The 22,477-nt window shown below is 37.6% G+C and overlaps 1 long non-coding RNA gene across 1 annotated transcript in view; it reads right to left on the bottom strand.

Moving 5' to 3' along the window:
- The window catches only part of LOC118163166, a 90,773-nt gene that overhangs the window by 35,519 nt on the left and 32,777 nt on the right, over positions 1-22,477 (bottom strand). Inside the window, exon 3 of the long non-coding RNA XR_004748884.1 lies at positions 9,646-9,741. This is a non-coding gene — a long non-coding RNA (uncharacterized LOC118163166). The remainder of the gene's footprint in view (positions 1-9,645; positions 9,742-22,477) is intronic.

The following is a 22,477-nucleotide window of genomic DNA, read 5'->3' as shown; positions in this document are numbered from 1 at the left end:
CTACTAAACCAGACAGAAAAACTGCAGAAAACCATGCACTGAAAACTGCAAAGAAAGAATTCCCAAAGCTATACTGCAGCCAAACAGGCAGGAAAACAAAAGTTATTACATAAGTTTCTGTTATAGTTAATTTTAAAGTAAAAGTTCTGGAATAAGTGTTTGACATTAAAAGTATGTTACCAGAAAAAAAAAAAAAAAAAAAAAAAAAAAATCAGAAGACTTCTGAAACATGAGCTAACTCTTGATAACTCAATATCAAATACCAGAGCCAATATTTTATTCTTTATTAAATAAATAAATAAATCTGTAAAATTATCATATACTACCTTCGGTTGTAGAATTTACAGAACTTCTGTGTCCTAAATGAAAGCACACTGGAGTCAATAGACTTTGTCCCAGATATTAATAGAAAGTAAAAACAGGCCCAGACCCAAATCATCCCCAGAAAGCAACTATTTAAAATTTAAACATGAACCTATATTTTAAACAGATATTGATAATGTATTGACTGGAGATTGAGAATTTTGTGCACAAGAGACTGGAGAGGAGACACATGAAGAAGAAAAACTATGACGTTTCATATCAAATCCATATAATCATATGCCTTAATTAGCAATGATTTGTAAGCCCAATAACATGCATGCAGTACCTTAATAAAATTAATGTTTTGTTTCCCAGTCTGATATTCTGCTTCTTCTAAAGCTGTAGCCAGCCTGTCTGGATGTGACTAAGAGTAGCACAGCTGAGAAGGGACCCCAGTTTTGCCAGTACCCTGAGGTGCATCTGTCAGCACCTATTTCTCAGAGTAAGTGCCCCCAGAGCCACTTTGTGTTTTTCAAGCTCCAAAGTCAGGCTGCGTCACAATAAACATTATAAAACAGAGAAAACTCAGAATGAGACAGGTTAGAAATAAAAATGTTTAAACATTTATAAACAAGTCCCCTGTCCACTATGTCCTTGTGGTGAAATCCTTTGGTTCTATGCCAGATTTTAGTTCAGTAACCCAGTTGCTTTTTGGACAAGACCGAGATTTTCACAGTACTGAGGTTTGTACAGTCCCCTCTGGGTCTCTTGGAGGAAGAAAATCTGATGACCCCTGAGGCTTGGAATTTTCTGCTCCCTATTTTTCCTAGCTGTCTTCCACTGTCTGCTCTTCTCTAGGCTCCTGGGCTCTTTGCTGTCTCTCAAATGCTCTGTCAGTCCTACTCACCACTTGGTAAGGGTATCCCCCCAGCTACACACAGTTGCTCCCTGTGGAGGGGCAGTCTCCCCTTTCTTCCATAACGCTCCATGTGACCCAGCATGCAGCAGCCAGGGCAAGAAACCCTCAGCCTCCCACCCCAGCAATTAAACACTGCTTCTGGCTATAAACACACATTCTTTGACAAAACAAAAGGCAAAGATGCAAAATGAACAGCAGCCACCATGGAACCTAACCCTGATCTTCCATCACCTGAGTAGCCCCTCTGAATCCTTCCTATCTGTGCTGAAGTCCTGAGCATGTAATTTCAAGCAGCAGCAAAGACGTTTGTCCTGCACTTTGTTCTCTCCATCTCCACCCTTTCCACCACTGCATTTGACAGAGGCCACAACTCCCTCATGCTCTCACTTTGGCAGTGGTGTTCCTGCTGATGGTCTATTTAACAGCTGCCTGAGAGCTGAAGTTGGCCTTCGTGGAGAGCAGCAGTTTAGCACTTGAAATGCAAAAAGAATGCCCCTGCTGACACTGAGAAACTTAGCCCTAGAGTATTGTCCTATCTGTTTGTCTTAGCAGTAACATCAGTCTGATCTTTGTTAGAGATTGGATTTTGGCTTTATTTTAGTTCACCAAGAAGCAATAACTTATTTCTAACTTTTAATATATAGGTATTAGAATAGGCACACGTAAGTGCCACTACTCAGATGATGCCCCCTTCAACACATTTGCAGATATTCTTTTCATTTGTTGAGTAACACACATCTTATATGTCAATACCTGTGCAGAAGCATATCACGTCTCAAAAACAGATATTTAATTCATATTGAAATTCAGGACACTTTTCAGACTCTCAGAGTTGTCACCAAATTAAACAGTACATGCTCACAGTGTATGCAGAGGATGAAGTGTTACAAATCCAGTTGGAGGCTGGTCACTAGTGGTGTCCCCGAGGACTCAGTACTGGGGCCAGTTCTCTTTAATATCTTTATCGATGATCTGGACGAGGGGATCGAGTGCACCCTCAGTAAGTTTGCAGAAGACACCAAATTAGGTGCATGTGTCAATCTGCTCAAGGGTAGGAAGGCTTTGCAGGAAGACCTGGATAGGCTGGACCGATGGGCTGAGGCCAGCTGTATGAAATTCAACAAGGCCAAGTGCCGGGTCCTGCACCTGGGGCACAACAACCACAGGCAGAGCTACAGGCTGGGAGATGTGTGGTTAGAAAGCTGCCTGGCAGAGGACCTGGGAGTATTGGTTGATAGTTGGCTGAATATGAGCCAGCAGTGTGCTCAGGTGGCCAAGAAGGCCAACAGCATCCTGGCTTGCATAATAAAAACAGCGTGGCCAGCAGGTCCAGGGAAGTGATTGTCCCCCTGTACTCAGCTCTGGTGAGGCCGCACCTCGAGTACTGTGTTCAGTTTTGGGCCCCTTGCTACAAGAAGGACATGGAGGTGCTCGAGCGAGTCCAGAGAAGGGCAACAAAGCTGGTGAGGGTCCTGGAGAACAAGTCTTACGAGGAGTGGCTGAGGGAGCTGGGATTGTTCAGCCTTGAGAAAAGGAGTCTCGGGTGACCTTATTGCTCTCTTTAGGTACATTAAAGGAGGCTGTAGTGAGGTGGGGGTTGGTCTATTCTCCCACATGCCTGGTGACAGGATGAGGGGGAATGGGCTAAAGTTGCGCCAGGGGAGGTTTAGGTTGGATATTAGGAACAACTTCTTTACTGAACGGGTTGTTAGTCACTGGAATAGGCTGCCCAGGGAAGTGGTTGAGTCACCATCCCTGGATGTATTTAAACGATGTTTAGATGTAGAGCTTAGGGATATGGTTTAGTGGAGGACTTGTTAGTGTTAGGTCAGAGGTTGGACTCTTGGAGGTGTCTTCCAACCTAGACTATTCTGTGATTCTGTGAAATCCCACTATGACAAATGCATTGACAGCATTTTCAAGAGTTATCATTTTTTGCTGTCCTGTATTCGCCCAGCTCTCCAGTAATCATTAAACATAGGCACAGTTGACATTGTATCTCATGCACCAAAGGCAACAGGCACTGATAATCCCAAACAGCCATTCTGAAGCTTTTACAGAAATGCCACACATTTTTTTAATGAGGAAAGACTAACTTTTACTACCAGGAGCTCAGTGTTCTGTGTTCTGTGCTCTCTTTTGTCCTTCCCCAACAGTACTAGTTTTTGTTTGTTTGTTTGAGGGGAGCAGGGAGAAAATGTCAGCAACATAATTGTTCTAACAGTCTGCTCAAAAAAGTATATTTTGGGGGGAAAAATAATTAAAAAATCATAATAATAATAATAAAAGGTTTATCTCACTTATCTACAATTAAGTAACCTATCAAGGCTATGCATCTCAGACAACATCTCTGTCCAAGTGCAGAATAATTCTCTCCCTTAAATAAAAGGCAACAGTGTAGTAATATTCAGAAGACTAAAGCACATACAGGTTATGTCTGCAGTACCAGCCTTTGTTTAAGCATATCCAAGAAGGGAAATCAATATTCCTCAGGAGAGCATTTTGTTGGTACAGCTGCTGTTGCTAAGATTGGCTCAGTGTTGTTTCTCATTAATACAGCCTAATGGCAACCATAAGACTGAAAATGTTCAGACAGATACAATGAATTTATACGAAAAACACCATGACGTAGAAATTCTAATTACTTTCTCCTGATTGGGTACTTTATATCTTGAAAGGATCTTGTTTATAAATTAGAATTTAATGATATTTATGAATCACAAAATTAAGTCCTTCCTTGTAGCAATCATTAGTGTGAAAGCAATCACTGCTGCTGTTCATCCTTTAAGAGCTTCAGCAAAAAGAAACAGGCATGCTCAAAAGCAGCTTTTTATTTTAGAGCAAATTGTTACTATTGCAAAGGAAATGTAAGGTTTAAGCTACACAAGCATTTTTGCCAGCATTAAAACAACTCTTTGAAGCCCACTTCTCCCAGAGGAAGATATGTGCATTGTGTCCTACTATCCTGTGAAATGAAAAATCCCTTTGTATTAAGTGTTATCAGACCTCCTCACTCTCACTCTAAATACACACACTGCTCTGGATGTCATTTGTCATTCAGTTATTAGATTCTCTGTCTGCCCTGGAAGCCTTAGACATGCAGGCAAGAAACATGAAAAAAGCTACTGGAGAAAAAAAAAAAAAAAAAAAAAAAAAAAAAAAAAAAAAAAGACAATGCCATAGGGAGCTTGAACAGAAAAATAAATAAAAATAAAAATACTGAAGACAACAGTGAAGTGACATCCAGGGAGAACAGAGCTGACAGCCTCAAAATGATTACTGATCAAACACAGTTTACTACCCTCAGAGAGAACCCTGGAGGTGAAATTTGACATCTCTCTGCAAAATAGCTACATTTTGAATTTAAAAAAAATTGTAATGAGACCCAGTGATTAACTACAGTCTGCAATGAGAGTTAAACAAGCATCAATCATACACTCAGACATAATGTACAAGCAGTGAATACGTGGACTGTAACCCCTCCTGCCCCATCCTCTCTTCATTAGCAGCATCTGAAGCAGCTTGTGCTCTATGTGATGCATCACACTCTGCCTTCAGTGGGCTTCTGCAAGCACATCAGCCATCTTAGCCCTGACATGCAAAGCTGAGTTTGTCCTTACCCCCAGAGATTTTACTGTCAGATAGTTTACACTAATAGGGCTAGAACATCAATCTTTACCACCAGTTGTGCAAATCTGTTCAGCTGGTGTAGAGAAGACTAATCATTCAGTAAAGATTTAAATAAAATCATACCATTTCACCTTGGGAAAAGGTCCTACACTCCACAGCATGTGTACACCTACCAGTAATCAGACACAAAAATGAAATGTGTCAAGTAATTGTCTCCACTCTCTTGGCTAGGATGGCATGTTAGTGGCTGGTGCTCTTTCATCAGTTATCATTTGACATTCACATAAATTTATTCAGTGAAAGAGTCTTTCAAGGATATATATATATATGTATTTCAGTTAGACACAGTAAGGATGTCTAAGAGTGCACTTGATTTCTGCAACCTGAATTAAGCTGTGTGGGCATGAATTCTGCAACTGGACTGCATTACAGCATGTGTTACTCTGTGGCTCACTGAAGTGTTTAACAGGCCTGTATGGGTCTCAGAAAGGAGCACACCATTGTCAGTTAAATTTACAGGTGAAACTTAAAAATCACAATATCATTTCATATCACTTACCATCCTTCCTCCAATGCAACATCACATCAAGCGAGATACATGCTAGATACATGCATCCACTTCTCTGTAAAAGGAGGGAACTAAAACTTTAAAGGGAAGCTACAGAAAGGAAATGCACTGAGCAGGCCATAAATGGAAGCTAATAATGACAGTTGTATTTCTTTATTCTCACATCTTTTTACAAAATATATATTTTATTCTGAACTGTAAAGAAGTACCTTTGAAGATCTCTTGTGGGTTTCATGGCCCTGAGGTCCATTTTGGCATGGATGCCTAAGTATTTCCCTTTAGAAAGAAAAGTGAAAAGTGATGGGGTCTTTCACTGAATCACTAGAAAAGGCAATTCCCTCCATGCACACGCTTCTCGTACATAGCTTGGTGTTGAGAGAATACATACTGAAGATATACAGCCAGCTTAAATTCAGTATCCTTTGTCAAGAATTAGAAATCAATGTCTCACACACTCCTCCACTGTTTAAGTACTCTACTACCAACATTGTCCTGGAGAGGCTGGTTGTTTCGGCAGGGCACAACCACATCAGAAAGCATCTGAGTACAGTCTTAGTATATAGGAGACACTAGGCTTTTATATGTTTATTGTGCATGCCTCAGTTTTCCTATTTTTCTGGATGGCATTTACATGGAAAGAAATTGGATTAAACATGTTCTTGAGCTGAGAGTCTCAAAAAGGTAGGACATGGGTTGTGGTGAGCTGGAGCCTTGACCTACTTTGGCCTTGCTGCAAGAGGGGCGGACATCCACAGGGTCCTGGGCCCTGGGCAGGGACAAGAAGAGCTGGTGGTGTCCTCAGGGCTATGACGGTAACTGTTGTGAGGATTTGTGAGAAGACCTACGAAACTTGCCTCTGCAAATAGGCAAGAGCTGTGCTCACATCCTAACCCCAACACAGGCCTGAGGCTTAGGAGGGGCTGAGCTGCCTGCAGTTCCTGGATGTGCCTCATAAAACCTAACCTGCAGACCTCAGGTGTTTCCGGGTTTGGCTCCTTAGAGTCCTGAGAAGCAAGTCCTGTAGGCTGTCAGTGTTAAAGGAGCAGCTGGGGTCTAGCTCAGAGACTGGATGACCATTTCTGGATGCTCACCTGGAATCCTCTAGGACCTCATTACCCATTTCTGCAAACAAAGTCAACAGAAGGTGATTGAACAAAGTCAGTGTAAATACAATTCAAACTGCTCTGCATAAACTAGGTCATAGGTTGTGAGCCCAAATTAAAGGACATGGAGGACTCAGTTGCCCATGTGAACTTCATGCTTCTTAAAATATCTGAGACCTCAAGAGAAAGACCAGACAGGAAAATGTTCTTGCTCCCCTAATGTGGATTCTCTGGGTACCCTTGGATTTCTCTAAATGCCTGTGCTCAGGAAACAAAACAAATACCTTAGTTTCTTCTTGACTTTAGGAAATTATCTGCCGAATGAGATGACAAATTATTGTAAGGTTTATTATAAAACTTTGTGTTTCTGAAACTTTCAGATAGTTCAATATTTAAGATAACAGAAATAGTTCTGAAGAATCTAATAATTTTTTGGTAGTGCTTAAAAAGAAATTTACCAAAGGTTAGCTCATTCAGTGGAGAAATAAAGAAAACATTGAAGATCTACCAATTCACCTTCTGGAAAATAGGTCATATTCTGCCTAGAGGAAGATTCATTGACCTATCCCATTTAGTCATTGAAACTGGTGCACTTTTATTCAAAGTGAAGAGGTAAACTCTTCATGTTTAAGGTTTCACTCATCCCATACAAAATTGGTAGAAGTGTTTATTTTTCTGCCACAAATGATCTTTTAATTTTAAAAATTGTCTTAGTTGAATTAAATGTGTTCAAAGGGCTGTTAAATAAATATTTCCACTTGTTGCAAAAGTGAAACCATTCTTAGCCTAAATAAAAGATCTGCTCAGGTATTTACAACAGATTAAGGAGCTATTAAAGCTGTTAAAAAAAAAAAAAAAAAAAAAAGCCAACAGTATGGGGCGCAGTGAGATGTCCCCAAAATTTGTTCCTTTTCCTGATCTTTAGGAAAATTCAATTATTCATTTCTTATGCATTCCAAGATGAGAATGACTGGAACTAGCCTGCTGTACACAGATTTCTAGCAGTAGTTCATCAAACAGTACCATGAAACATCATAGGGTGAACAGGAGGTTTGATATATAAAAATACTACTTCTGTGTCTGCAATTTTTGGAGCCAGCTCTACTATTTAGAGAGTACTTTGGCCTTGCTCATTCTTCTGAAAAATTACAAGTACACCCACTTGCTTTCAGCCCCTTTTCATTTCATTACAGTGTAGCTGGAGACGTATCACCTGCAGGAAGCTAATTCAATCTAGATAAATGTAACAAAGAAGAGTGACAGAATTGTGGCTAAATTATGCCTCTTTAGAGATAGAGCCATATCAAGAAAGGTGAAGACATGTACTGAATGAATGCAGTGCATTGGCCAGAAGCAGTGAAACCATACAACTCAGGATGCTGCCAGAAGTGGTTGAAAGATTTGGCTGAGCGGTGGCCCCAGCTACACTGTTCAAAAGAGAAAGGGATATGAATCTTTTCAACTCACACAGAGTGTGTGTCACTAGACTGAGCTAAAAAATAAAGTCTGACTATGCTTTTTTAAAGGAAGAAATGTTTATACGGAGCAGATGGGGGAGGCATGTGTGGAACAGTAAAAACCGGGCCAATGAGTGGGCCAGGCTCCTTTGGAACTGGAATTCACTCTTCAAGTCTCTTGCCTTAGTGACAAAAAAAAAAAAAATGAGGAGACATCCTATCTGATTTCTTTGTTTGGTTTGGTTTGTTTTTTTGGGAGGAGGAAGGGACCCCAAACTACTGTAGTTCTCCACATTCACTTTTTTATCACTGTATAAAATGCTGCAAAATGACATGAGTCAAACTAAATACACAGAGAGAAACCACTTCATTCTATGCAAGAAAAAATCCTGCACTTCCACAAGGGCTTGGAAATCTAAATTTTTTAGACTATGATATATAATCCAATAGCTGGAAATACAGATTTGCAAGGTAGGATTCACAGGAGGAATTCTACTATAAAATTCTTGTAGAAGCCAGTTTCACAAGAACAGACCAGAATGTCTACTTGTAAGATTAAAAAGTAAATAAATAAATGTTCACAAGACTGCTTGTGATTTTAGCCTGTATAATGAAACAAATGTACTGGTAAATCCTTCTCTGAGCTGATTTATCACAAATTGTGACTAACAATTAGAAAAGACAGCACCACACAAGAAGCAGAAAGCAGAAAGGGCTAAGCAGGAGATACCTGTAACCACCTGGCCAATAACAAGCTAGTTCTAGTCATTCTCATCTTGGAATGCATAAGAAATGAATAATTGAATTTTCCTAAAGATCAGGAAAAAGAACAAATTTTGGGGACATCTCACTGTGTGTTGGGGGGGGGGGGGGGATGTTCTCATGCAATATCTGTGGAGTCATTACAATCTAGGATCCCAGGTTGCTCTCTTAGTATATCTAACTGTATTGTGCTACGTGGTAGCTAAATCTGCTGAAATGGAGTCTTACTACCATTATATCCCAAATAAGTAAATACTACCTAACAAACTAATGACTAAAAGCTGTGTTTTAAAGTATCTGCTATCAGAGTATGACATCATCAGATAGCCTTTCTGAGCTTGACAGAAAGACCTAGCAGCTCGTGCTACATCATTTTGTCTGCTTAACCGAACCTAAAAGAGATTTGGAAACTCAGAAGAATGACTGACTGCTTTATTGTTATTAGATAACACAATATTATTCCGTTGAAACAAATGACTTACAAAACACTACTGGCGTGCAGGTGGCATATCTCATTCTGTTACCAAGGAGGAACATGTCAATGAACAGGTCATGGCAAGGACCACAATAAGTTTTCCGGATACAGGCTTGAATTAGGAGAAGCTGCCAGACCCACTGAGGGGCTGCAGCTCAGGTAGAGGTGAGGGAATCCTGAGAAGAGAGGACAACACAGGACTTTCTAGAAGCAGGTTTTCAGTAGCAAGTCAGAAACAGCATATGACTCCTACAAAGAGTTTAACCAAAGCAGTTTGAACTCAGTCCAGAAAAGCCTTGCACACACCTTTACACAACAATGCCTAATTAATGACAACTGCTGCTATTGTTTCAGTTTCCACATAATTGGAGCTGTACTTGTGCTAGCCAAGATCATTTCACAATTTCTTCCACAAATCTTTTCTTTACCAGTTTGTCTGCGGTATCTCCTGTAGTCTGTGAGATAAGTTCTTCATATCAGGATCCAGTTTTACTTATGCATGTCACACTGCTTGATTGAGGCTCCTGGATGTTAATTAAAAAATGAAATAACAATATTTTCAGCAGAACACCCTTACTAATTCATTGTATAGGACTTTTTTTTCTTTAAACACTGTGTGCATGTATTCTTCATATCCTTAAATAAATAAACAAATAAAGCTCTTCTATGTAATGAAGAAAAGGCAGATTACAATGAGTGACAGTCTCCAAATGTCAGCAGGCACAGTAAAGGCAAAAGTCTAGAAATTACTAAATAACTGTCCTGTGGCTTCATTATGTTGATTTTGTGTAGATGTCTAAAAAATAAAATAAAATAATAAAATAATAATAATAAAAAAAAAAACTGTTTCAATGTGGTTTGTGCTCTTTCATGTCTCCCTCTGAATAACTGTACATTCTTTTGATTGTAAAAGGAGAATCAGATGATTTAAAAAAAAAAAAAAAAAGGAAAAAAAGTCTGAAATTTCAAGATAATTTTAGCTGATGATTTTAGCATTGGTCAGTGGATTTAACTGGAGCTAGCTCATTCAGAATCTTCAAGTGAACAGTTTTTAGCTGTTTTATATCCTAACGAATTACAGTAACATTTGTTTAAGTCATTGAACTTCATACAATTATATTTTACCAGAGATATCCAGGGATTCATTTTCAGATGCCTTTTTCCTAGTATTTTCATAAAAAGTTGTGTATAAAAGCATCAATTTCCATGTGTGAATATGGACTTTGAATTGGAATTATTTTTCAAATTTCTAAGAAATTGAAGTGTTTCTTCTTCTAACTTTAATGGATGAAATTTTCTTTGTTCAGCGTGTATGGCCATTGTCTATTGAATATATTTACTGGTCTACATATGATATTAATTCAAGAAGCTATAAGGATTCTGAAACCAATCTTTTAAATTGGCTTGTTCATCCAGTTCCTCAAACAGGCTTCACTTTTAACTTTTCAGTTTGTTTAAAGTTGCTGTAAAATATTCATATTCTGTTAAGAAGCATTTTACTGAAGTTTGAGTTTACTTAACATTCACATACTATTTGACAAGGTGCAAGAAACTGTGAAAATTAGGTCTATAATGTGTTATACTTAATTGGTGTTATGCCTCTATCCTATCTGGTGTAGACATCCTGTTTGAATGTTATTTGTATCACATTCAAGGTGGTATTATCTTGAGATGCCAATAAACCCATGATCACCTGATCTATACTTGATCTATCCGTTATATGCCCCTGAAAAAGTTAATACATTGAAGGTGAAACTTGTGCAATTGTTAGTAGCAGACAAAAAGAAAGGAGAAGGAGAACTTGAAATTAAAACTGTGTGAAATGCTGGGCTGAAACCAGACTGAAATTTCAGGTTTACACATTCACTGTTGTGCTTTGACTATGCAGAGATTTCAAAATCCTGCTATGATGTGCAGATAAGATGAAACAAAAATAAAACTGTATTGTCACAAATAAAACTACATTTTCTCTCTGTAAAGCCAAACCATGTCAAACATGGCCTACCTACCCTGCTATTGCCAACACCAATTAAATAATGTGCTGTGTTTAGTATCCTCTACTGCTGCACCATAGCTCAGGTTTTGCATTTGATCTTATTTCACAGTGTTTGATAGACCATGCCAAGTTTCCATATATTCAAATATACCTGAAAATATCTGCTTCCTGCAAGACTTCTCAGTAGCTTGCAGATAATACAGGGTACAAATACCAAAATCCTTACTCAAGTGTACCACCAGCTCTTTATCACAAGGCAGACTTCTTTCCCTCTGTGGCTCTAGCATTCAGTAGTGTAAGCATTTTGCTTTTTGAAGCTAAGGTGTTTCTGAATATTCATGGTCTGCTCTTTTAAAGCAGGACATGACTGTTTTGGCTGATTCACTCCATTGTTAGACTGAGAACCCCTCAGGATCACACAGTGGTGAGTCAGTCATTTGTAAACAGGAGGGGAAAAACAACAAATGAATAGAGACAACCACAGGCTCCATTTCTGTGATCAAAGACATCAAAGAAACCATGCAAAAAGAGCATAATTATTTATTGAACAAAACTCATAGCATGATCTTCCCTGAACAACCTTGGTAGTGCCTGCACCTGGCCTTACCCACTATTGAACTGAGTCCTTTCTACCTCAAGAACAGACAACACATATTTTGGATTTTCCCTTTGACAGAAGGGTCTGAACTACGCGTAGTGCCTTCTATTCATTCTTCTCTGAGGGCATTGAAACGAAGTCATTTTCAATGGCAAAGACATGACTTTAGACATATTTCAGAGCCAAAAGGCAAGTAAGCGTAATGCTCTGTTTTTGCAAGCCTGAGCACTGGAAGAGCACAGGGCAACTCACAGTAAAGGCCTATATGCTTTCTTACAAGCAGAATCAGTCTGAGGACACTTAAGAGACATCATTGCTAAGAAAAGATTTTGCAAGCACAAAGCTAACAAGACTACTTGGTATTATGTATAATGTTTCTGTATATTGTTTTTTGGCAGCAATGCTTTAGTTTTCCTGGGCTCAGGGCCCAGTTTCTGTTTAAATTTCTGTAAGGTTTCATAGCAGCCTAAGTATACAGAGATGGTTTGCTTGCAAATAAATGTGTATCTCACTATACATATTGATTAGAATTTAAGCACACCCAGCAGCACGTAGGATGGACATGCATTTTTTCTGTAACATAACATAATTAGAAAAGTCTCTTCTTTAAACTAATAAATTTTTTGCCTGTGGAATAACTGATAAGGTAACACATCAAAAAGAAGCTAAATGGAATAAAAATTTAAAAGATAAACTTCGGATATTAAAAGCAGATTTATTAATCATTACAAAGTTGGGCTTAAATCACGTCCCAGTTCTGAACAATTTTGTATATCTTCAGTGACCTCCAAGCTATATTAGAACCGAAGCAAGGTATGAAATTGAATAGAAGGGTTTTTGCCAGGATGCTGGAAGTTTTGTAGGTCCAGTCATTTCCAATAGTCTTGTTTGAAGCAAGGGATCTTGAAGGGTAAGTTCCTGAGCCACCACAGTTCCCAGTCAATTCAGCTAAACTCACAGATACACCAATCCAAACAGACTCTACCTGCTTTTATACAGTGTTATTCCTAAACTAATGAGCCTCAGAGAGATAACAAGCCCTTGGCAGAAAAGATGGACTTCCTATGGAAAGCCAGCTAGAGCCAGCTCCCCCTCCCCTCCTTCAGCATTAGCTCGTGTAGCTAAGACTGAATGCTCTGTCATTCAGAATGCTCTGTCATCTGACATGTCGTTCATGTCTGAATGCTCCACACTGACTGCCACAAATCTGTAGAATTTGTACTTAACTGCACTTCAATATACAGCTTAAGACAGCAAAACTGAAAGTGGCTAATTCTACACCTCCTTGAATATCAGGCCCATTGCTTATATTAAAAGGTGAATATATCCCTCAATAGTGTGTTTATATACACATACCATCTTGTTCAAGAAGTCTATTCATGCTATGAAGGCTAAAGTGTGTAATTAAAGTTGAGTGAGTAATGAAGAATTGCCAGGCATTTAAATGTCTGTTTACTGTAGCTGTATAGGTTTTGTGCTTGCTTCTTTAAAAGATATATTTTAAAAATTTTCTTTTGAGAAATAATAGTAATAATAATGAAATAGTTTTTATTTTGTTGTTAAAGGCAAGTGAATTTTTTTGAAAGAAATACTTGTATACTTGTTCCGTCACAGAGCAGAAACTACTTTGCACCACATTTTTGACAAGTACAAGAGAGTTAATACAGTTCCCAGTTATAGACCATTAAGAAAATAATTTTTAATACTAAATTAAAACCATGGCTATAGTTGAAGGCCTTTTGATCTGCTTATAACTATTTCCAGAAGGGGGAAAATGATCAGACAAATATGTTTTCAGGCTGTGATGGTACAACTAATCCTAAATCACTTAGCTGGCTGTGACTTTCAGTCATTGCATTAAAGGTGTTTATTTATCACTTCTTTTCCCCTCTTCCTACATGTCTACTCATTTGCATTATATCTTCATTCAATGATAGCTTTGAACAGAACTTGTCTGAATTACGCACCATCTCTTTTTATGTTGAGTCTCTGTGTTATAAGGATTTTCTGTTATATTGCGTAGGTTTGGTCAGTAATGATCACTAACAATCAAACATATCATCCACTTTATTATGCACAAGCACCTTGGTCACAGATGTTTAGAGAATCTGTGGTATACATATCTCTGATTTCATTTTTCTACTAATAAAAGTTACAGTAATTGTATATGATGATAAAAGAGTAGCACAGTGAAAATGAATAAGAAAAATACTTATTCATTTTTCCTTGACCAAAGGAAAAGGAGATATTAAGGATAATTAGTAGCATATAAAGACATTGTTCTCTCTTCTGCAGTAGCTTTTGCCACAAATTCATCTTTAACTCACGCAGCAGAAAAGAAAACTAAAACATTCCTTAAACTAAAACATTTGAACCTCAATATCACCTGCTTTGAAATGTCTTCAGTTCAGACTTTATATATTCCTATCGTGGCAGAACATCATTATCCTGGAACAACAGTCTGTCTGTCTCAACAGTTAAGGATCTGTCTTGATCTTGCCATCTTAGTATTTAAAAAAAAAAAAAAAAAAAAAAAAAAGAATAAGAAGCTGAACTATTTAATCTCTACTTTCCTGAGTCAGGTCTGCAGACTGTTATGTGTATCAGGTTTAAAATATAATAAAAGATACTTATAATTCAGAGAAAGTAACGATAATCAGTCATGTGAAAACTTTCCTAGTAGACACAATGGATAGTCTGTCACTTGAACACTGAAGTGTGATGTCTTTCCAGAAGATGTCTTCTCACCCAAATATTATACATGAGAGAGAAAATCATTTGCTGAAAACTTTGCCATAGATTATGCCAATGAAAGATTAAATGACTTATAAAATGACTTAAATGGGCTCGTCATGCTTGCAAATGTAGGTAAATAAAAACTAGATCTGTGAGTAATACAAAACATTGGGTCACTAGCAACCAAAGGTTGTTAAGCACATCACCCCCCTCATAATGCATAGGCATCCTGATAATTAAACTCACTACTACAATTAGTCCTAATTATTATCACTGTTGACAGCCTTGATAAAGAAACCAGAGAATAAATTACATGCTTAGTCTGCCAATTCTCACTGCAGACACACACACTAGCAAAAAAAAAAAAAAAAAAAAAACATACTTTGATGTTTTTTTCCTTGCTGATGTGGTCCTGTACTTGTTTTATTGAGTGGACTTCTGTTGTTATTGCACTTTCACCAATCAATTAAAATTCAATTAAAAAGTAAAAATAGAACTGCAAAAAACTTACATCCTGCTAGCTGTAAGGTTTGCTGTTTTTTCCTCCCTCTCATTTCAATACCTTAGATAAATTAAATTGGTAAAATTCCAGGGGAGAGGAGAAGAATAAGATAGTGTAACTTGTATTTGTCAAAACTCACGTACTCTCAACTTAAGCTTCACAGACTGTGTTTATCTTGGCAGGTGGGTAAAAAAATAATAATAATAATAATAAAATAAAAAATGTATTTTTTTTACTAATTTACTTGGTACTCTTTCTATAAGCAACTCCATTTAAAAAAAAATGCATTACAGAGGTACGTATCAAAAATGTATAAAAGATTTAGTTGCTTTATTAGGCACTTTCTGGATTTATAAATTAGAGAGTTGGTAGGGAGAAGATGTATTTTCTCTGCTCTGGGGAGATTTTATTTGTTTTCATTCCTTCTAATATTAAAGAATAATCTAACAATAATTCTGTCTGTAATTGCATGATGATAACCTGAAGTAAAGCACATCACTGTCTTTTTTCTTGCTGTTCAGTTTGATTACTGACTTTGCACCTCTTACATGCCTAGTACCAAAGCTTACCTATACTGCTTTTTTTTTTTCCACAACATATGAAAAGGAGTTCTTAATGTAATGTATTAACATAATTGTGGTGCTACACACCACAGCATTGCTGATACAACAGAAGTTCTCAAATCCCCTAGCAACAACAGAGATCTTTTTCCTTCTTTATATATGTCCTTTACTTAGGATGTAACAACATATATCAGATTCATTTTGTGGAGTGTTGTTCATATAAATTATTTTAGCAATAGGATGGCTCAGTTGGTGACATAGCTCCTCTACATTAGATAATACACATTCTAATACACACTGTCCTGACAGAAAGCAAAATTTCCAAACTGAGCATATTTCATTTCTTCATGGTGTCTTTATCACCAGTGTGTTTCACATCACTGAAAAAAACACTTTCTGTGAGTTCTGATAGTGGTCCCACCATGTACACGCAAAACATAAAACACTGTGGAATAAGATGCTTGAGGAATGCTTTCAGCAACAGTCTCAAGTTTTCTGAAAGACCAGATATGGAGACAAGGCTGGAACACAGATCTGAGGTCCATCCAGGGGAGAGGACTGCATTCAGAGCTAGAGACAAAGCTACCGACAGGTTAGCCCAGAGTCCACTGAGAAAATCCAGTCCAAGAGCCAGGACAGCAGGAGAGAGGACCAGAACCCAGACCAAGGACCCAGAACCACCTATAGCAGTGTTAGGGCAGGGACTGACAGCCCCAAGATGGGATGAAATGGATTTCTCAACCATATGCAGGTGGGGGACTGTCTCTTACTCCAAAATAAATTTTCAAATTCACTGTTTTATTTTGAAAACAAACACATAAATAAAACACATATTATGTTGTCTCCTGCCACGCTGGCTTGCCTACATTAAAAAGCTGACTGGATGGTCTCCAGAATTAGGAGGTATGTCATTTGAGTAGTGACCTCATTAGTTTTAAGTTTGCAAAAGGTAGGCAATTAAAGTGACCTCACTTCACAGGTATGCTAATGGAGTCCAAGAACCACAGCACTGGCACAGAATCAGAAAAGTGATGCATTAGGTCTTCTTCATTTTAAGGCCTTTTATATGGTCTCCTGTGTTTCAAGTGTTCCCAATTGATTTCAGTGAGATTTATCATGGAGTGAGGATCTATAAAATGTAGTTATCTCTACTATAGTGTAGATACTGTCTATTAACTGTGACTGTGAGTGGACCTGTAAAAATCCTTATAAATGTGAAACTGCATGCAGTGAGACTCTGCCTCCTTGCCTCACCTTGTCTACCTGGGGACCACAGCAACTCCCTTCATTTCCTGGTTTAGCAATCAGAAAGGGTTGACCATGAGATAAGGATCAGACTCTTTCAGTCAGCCAAAGGGGGCAAGTTACAGATTTGGGGGTAGAAAAAGCTGTCAACAAGGTGATTTTTAAAATATTTAGGTTTGGAACATGTGATATTCTTATGTGGACATCTGGGAAAGTGATTTTGAAGTGTACAGATGCATCCACTAGATCAAGTAAAGCCAGCCTTGACCCTGGTTTCATGTACAACCGTAATCAGAGCCCTTCCCATCTGGGTGTCTTGTCAGTCAATAAAGGGTAAATGGTGGCAAATGGTTTAAAAAGTGCCTTCTATGCACAAAAGGGGTCTGTTGGTTCACTTTTCAAAACAGACCTCCAAGAAGGTGAGGGCTGGCTAAAAGTGCTTCCTAACAAAATGTTCTCAAAAAAAAGGAAGAGATCCTGCTTCTCCTGAACATGGGAAGCCAAGAATCTGGCTCTGTAACTCTTCCCACTAAATAACTGATCCAGTGTGACTAAGCTTAGTGGGTCTGCTAGTGAAACCAAGGCCAAAGTATCTGAAAGACAGCCTCACGCTTCTGGAGCCCACTGGGACATCTGACATTTTACAGTGTTGTGGGCATTTAACAGAGGGAGCACAAGGTGAAACATAATCAGTAGTTGGATTTTAAGATCAGAAATCTCACCCTGCCTCCAAGGGCACCTGGAAGAAGTCTGCCCAGGCAACCAGTTAGTTGACCATTAAAGACTTCTAACCAAAATGATGCTCAGAAATCAGCACCAAAGAAGGAAATAGCTGCCAGGAAAAAAATAATAATAATAATAAAATAAATTAAAAAAAAAATAGAAAAGCAAAGCAAATACTAAGCCAAAGTGGAGTGGATATGGAGCATTACATTTTCTATGATCTGTATGCATAGATGTGGGAGACGTTCAGAGGGAAATAAGTTAGAAATTCTGATAGAATTTTTACTTATGATAGCACATGGGGTGCCTGGTTTGCTGCTTATTCATTTACAGATCTAGATGTGCTTTATTTTACACCAAAATAAAATAAAATAAAATAAAATAAAGTAAAATAAATGGAATACTTATTTTAAAAAAACACACGCATTTAAATAAATATTTCACCTCAGTCCATTGGGTTTAGCAGTGTCCACTTACCTCAAAAAGAATGGAGGTAAGCAGAGGTCAAAACTTAACTATTACATGCAACTTTTTCCATAGTTTAGCTTACATTTTCTTCTGTGTCAAAACAAAAAATTATTAGACACTTGGGGGGGAAATAAATAAATAAATAAGCAATTTCCCAACATATTTGTTGAGCTTTGGCATAGATCATGATCTCCAGTTCAATAACAAGTTGCTACATTAAGTGAAATCACAGTACCTGTATTAGCCCATCTAGCATAAGGCTGATTTATAATATCTGTCTAGCCAGAAACCACTGAAGTATTTTGCTAGAAATGCAGTCAATCTGATTATAACTCCACATTTTAAAAATGTGGTTAGTAAGATCTTTGTGTCTTCATGTATTCCATGTTAGCGTTATTGTGCTCTGGTCTGCCATGGAATAAACAGAAAAAATCCCTTGAGGAGGGAACTTCTGCGTTCTTTCTCTGTTTTTCCCAGCAATTTGAGAGTGCTTCCAACAGTTACCCAGACAACAGTGAGGGATTTTCCTCCCACTTTTCTGAAGTGCCAGCCTGATCATTAAGAACAAACCTCAGAGAAACTGTGTGCTTACTAGACAAGGAATTGCAGTTTCACCTTTGCTGTGGTAACTGTTAAAGCAACAGTGAAGCTGCAATGCAGAGGCGAACTTAATCCATTCCATGTGTTCCACAAAAGAGATTTTTCTCGTCTACATCCCCAACCAATCATGACTGCAGTATAACCTTAAGCAGTTTAGAGAGATGTGCAAACATGTTCATACCTTAAGCAAAAAATGATAACGCTTTGAACTACTTTGATCCACTGATTTCCAAGGGTTCTGTAAATATTAATTACAGTAGTGAGCACACTTCTACATGACGGTCCCTCATTGACTTCAGAGAGATCTTGCCCCAAATAAAAAGGACATATTCAAGCTTATTTCCATTATCTACCAAAGCCAGCAACCTGAGCCTCAATAAATTACAATGTGCTCACCCTCCACAAAAGCAGGGCAACAAAACCCAGGACCAGATTTTAGAAATAGCTTAACTTTTGTAAACAAGGCCAGAGTTTTAAAGATTTCATGTATTCCCACTGTCACATTTTGAGTCAAATTATGGAAAATCTCACTGTACATTATGAGCCTTGTAAAGATCTAACTGCTCATGTCAGAACCTAAGTAGTTGCTAAGATCCCCATTGAAAAAACTTGGCACAGAAGTGAAGCCTGATCTCTTCTGAAAATGTGCTCTGTTCTAACAAGGATTCAATCTTTAATCCAGCTGACCAAAATAAACAGAGATGCACTGTGATCTAATACCAGCTCATTTTGCAAAATATTATCAGGGAAAGGTCACCCTGACAACACAATCTGATTAATAAATAAATAAATAAATAATCTGATATGTGCAATACAAAAATTGTATAGATCTGCTGTGAATATGGATCAAACACTTTAGGTTTAGAGATATACATGAACATTTGGGTGAGTATTCTGCAATATTATGCAAATGTCCCAAACCAGTAAGTACATAGCTGTTTTTACAGGGTGATTTTGAATAAATGCTTCCAGATTTATTTTATTTTATTTTGCTTTGTGGGCTTTCTTCATTTGATATAGCTTCCATCCCAGAATATAATTTGATACAGATGATGAAATTTCATATCTAGTTTCAATTTTGGTCTACCATTTCATATTTAGTTTGATTTTGGGAGTACTTTGGAGATATTTTTATTCAAGCATTTGAAAATGTTTTCATTTGTGCAATATTTGAAAGTTCCCTCAGCTGCAAGAAAAAAAAAATAAAAAAATAAAACCTTTTCTGCTTTCTAAAATCCCTCAAACTCAAACAACTGTTTTACCCTCTCAGATGCTATTTAGGAGTTTTCAGGACTACCACATACTGCAAATATTATTTGAATCCCAATCTCAAATGAAACAGAGTCCTTCAAAGGCATAAAAGTCACCCTTGTTGATTATGCCAACACTTGTATTTTCTAAAGGAGAGCTGAAATACTTCTTTGTCATAAAAGCAAAAGAAATACATAGCAAAAAGAAAGCACATTCCTTATTAGCTCTGTACTCGTTAACTTTCACTTTGATTGGCTATTACTATTGTTATTGTTTCATTTATTAAACAATTTAAAAGTCTGATGCTAGGTCTAATGACGAACACCTATGGTCATGTGAAAGTACAGACTGGTCATAAGACTATTAGTTATTAAGGCGAAATATTATGCAAGGAATGCATGCATAGATACAAGCCCTTAAGTAGAGTGCTCTATGTATTGCATTATATTAGCTAGAGGTTTAAATCATAACTTCCTCTTTGTCTCACAAGACAGAGGGAAATAAATTTCTATGATTAAAAGTTAGGGAGAGCATGCAGCTCACTTTTTTAATGCACAAAGAGATCTTTCTCTTTTAAAAAATATGTTTCATGCCATACAGTATCAATAAGCAGGATGCAAAAACAGGAATTAAACCATTTTTGGAGGTCATTTATTCATGAAGCAAACTAGAATTGCAGTTACCTTTTTTTTTTTTTTTCCTTTCAAATACATTTATTCTTAATAAATAAACCAGACCATCAGAAAAATATATATAAAAAATATATAAATAAATATAAATAAATAAATAAATCTTCAGTCATCCATGGGACAGCCAGTTCTAACTTGACTCTATTGTTCAAACATAATTCTTGTGGGACCCCAGTCTCTGGGGTAAAAGAGTAACAAAAGTTTTTGTTTCACTCTCTGGCTCTTCTGAGGTTGACAATAACCGTAGCAATGTGCTTCCGCAATCTCTGCATCATACAGGACACAGAATGATGTTAAAGCAATTCAGCTTCCTACCTTTCACCCTGTTATAACTGGTTTAGCACAAGTTGTCTCAAACTACATTTTAACTTGGTTCCTATATCCTGGTGTGAAACCCATCTAAACCACTATGTACCTCATGATGAAGTCACTGTTTACCCTTTGGGGTGTGATTCAATTTATTACTTTCCATGCAGAAAGTGAGATTTTGGGAATCTTTTCTTATGATGGATTTGTAGGTTATCTCAACCACAGGACTACCGATGTTAGGATAATTTGTTTCAACAAGGAGTAAAATGAGAGACGTTAATCTACTCTTCCATATAGAGCAAGGAAATAGGAAACAGGGAACTCTAAGTTTAGCCATTTTTTGTCCCTTCAGAAAATCCAAGTTGAGGGAATTGCTTTCTGAGATGGAAAATTTTCATATTACCAGAAACTGCTTTCATCTTTGGTGACAACAGTTTCAAAACTCCAACGTGCTCTGCATTTTGATTCTGTGTCTAGGCTCTTAATTTCTGTTTTCCTTCACTTCTCCTGTGCAGGAAGCTAGTTTCTCCAGGTAGTTCTCTGTGTCTTAATAACATCTAAGAAAGATGCTAACACTAAGATACGACTTAAGCACCTACTCACAAGCTGAGTATCAGTAACAGTCATGTAAGCACTGTTCAGCAACCCTCTATTTCTTTTGGTCAATGTGCATAAAAACATTTTACATTGATTCAGTTTCATACTTAACAGGTAGCTCAAAGACCTAGTGCAAGACAAACTCTGAAGCTGTTGAGCAGGAGTCTCATAGACATGGTTTTGTTTGTTTGTTTTGTTTTGTTTTTTCTCCCTGTGGCTTGCTAGACATAAAATATTCTAAACACACTTTCATTATATATCTTTCATTATGTAGCCTTCTAAAATGACAGCCAGGGACTAGCATGTACAGATCTCCTGCATAAAGAGCCAAGATATTCACCGAGAATTATATATTCTTGATCCCAGCTAGGCACAACAGAGACTTGCACACTTTTCTTGTTTCCTAACCATCAGATTTTTCTGAGTTGAGTATCTCTCAGTCTCTCCTCTGAGAACTGTACATTAGTACCGCACTGGTCTATTGAAGCCCAGACCCAAAATACCAGCTTTCCTCTTCTTGTTTCTCTCTGCTCTTTGTGACAGGGAAATTGAGATGACTTAGTTGTAAGACAGAACTTCTCTGTTGGTAACCTCACTTCCAGTTTTACTTCCAGACTCACAATCTCTACTTAGGATATGTTTGTCCATCTAACTTTAATTCCACCTGAAACTGAATTTTCTTTTTGGAACTGCTGGGAACTACTTGCCATTTTCCTTGAATTTCATAGTGAGCCTAGGTAGCTCCTTGTTCCTTGTTCCACAGTATTTGGCTAATCTCAGAAACCTGAGTTTGGATGACAGATTTTTCTCTGGAGCTACCAGAATAGTAATTTTAAACCAATCTTCTTCTTCTTTTTTTCAACATTTTTCTTCTCTTTTTTTTTTTCCCTTCCCATGATAAATTGGGGGGGGGGGGGGGGGGGAGGGGGGGGGGGGGGGGGAAGGGAAAAAAAAAAAAAATTTTTGTGATTTGGAAATAAAAT

Source organism: Oxyura jamaicensis, chromosome 2 (genome assembly GCF_011077185.1).
Source record: "Oxyura jamaicensis isolate SHBP4307 breed ruddy duck chromosome 2, BPBGC_Ojam_1.0, whole genome shotgun sequence".
NCBI classification, from domain to species: Eukaryota; Metazoa; Chordata; class Aves; order Anseriformes; family Anatidae; genus Oxyura; species Oxyura jamaicensis.
This window is presented reverse-complemented; position numbering and strand designations above follow the sequence as displayed.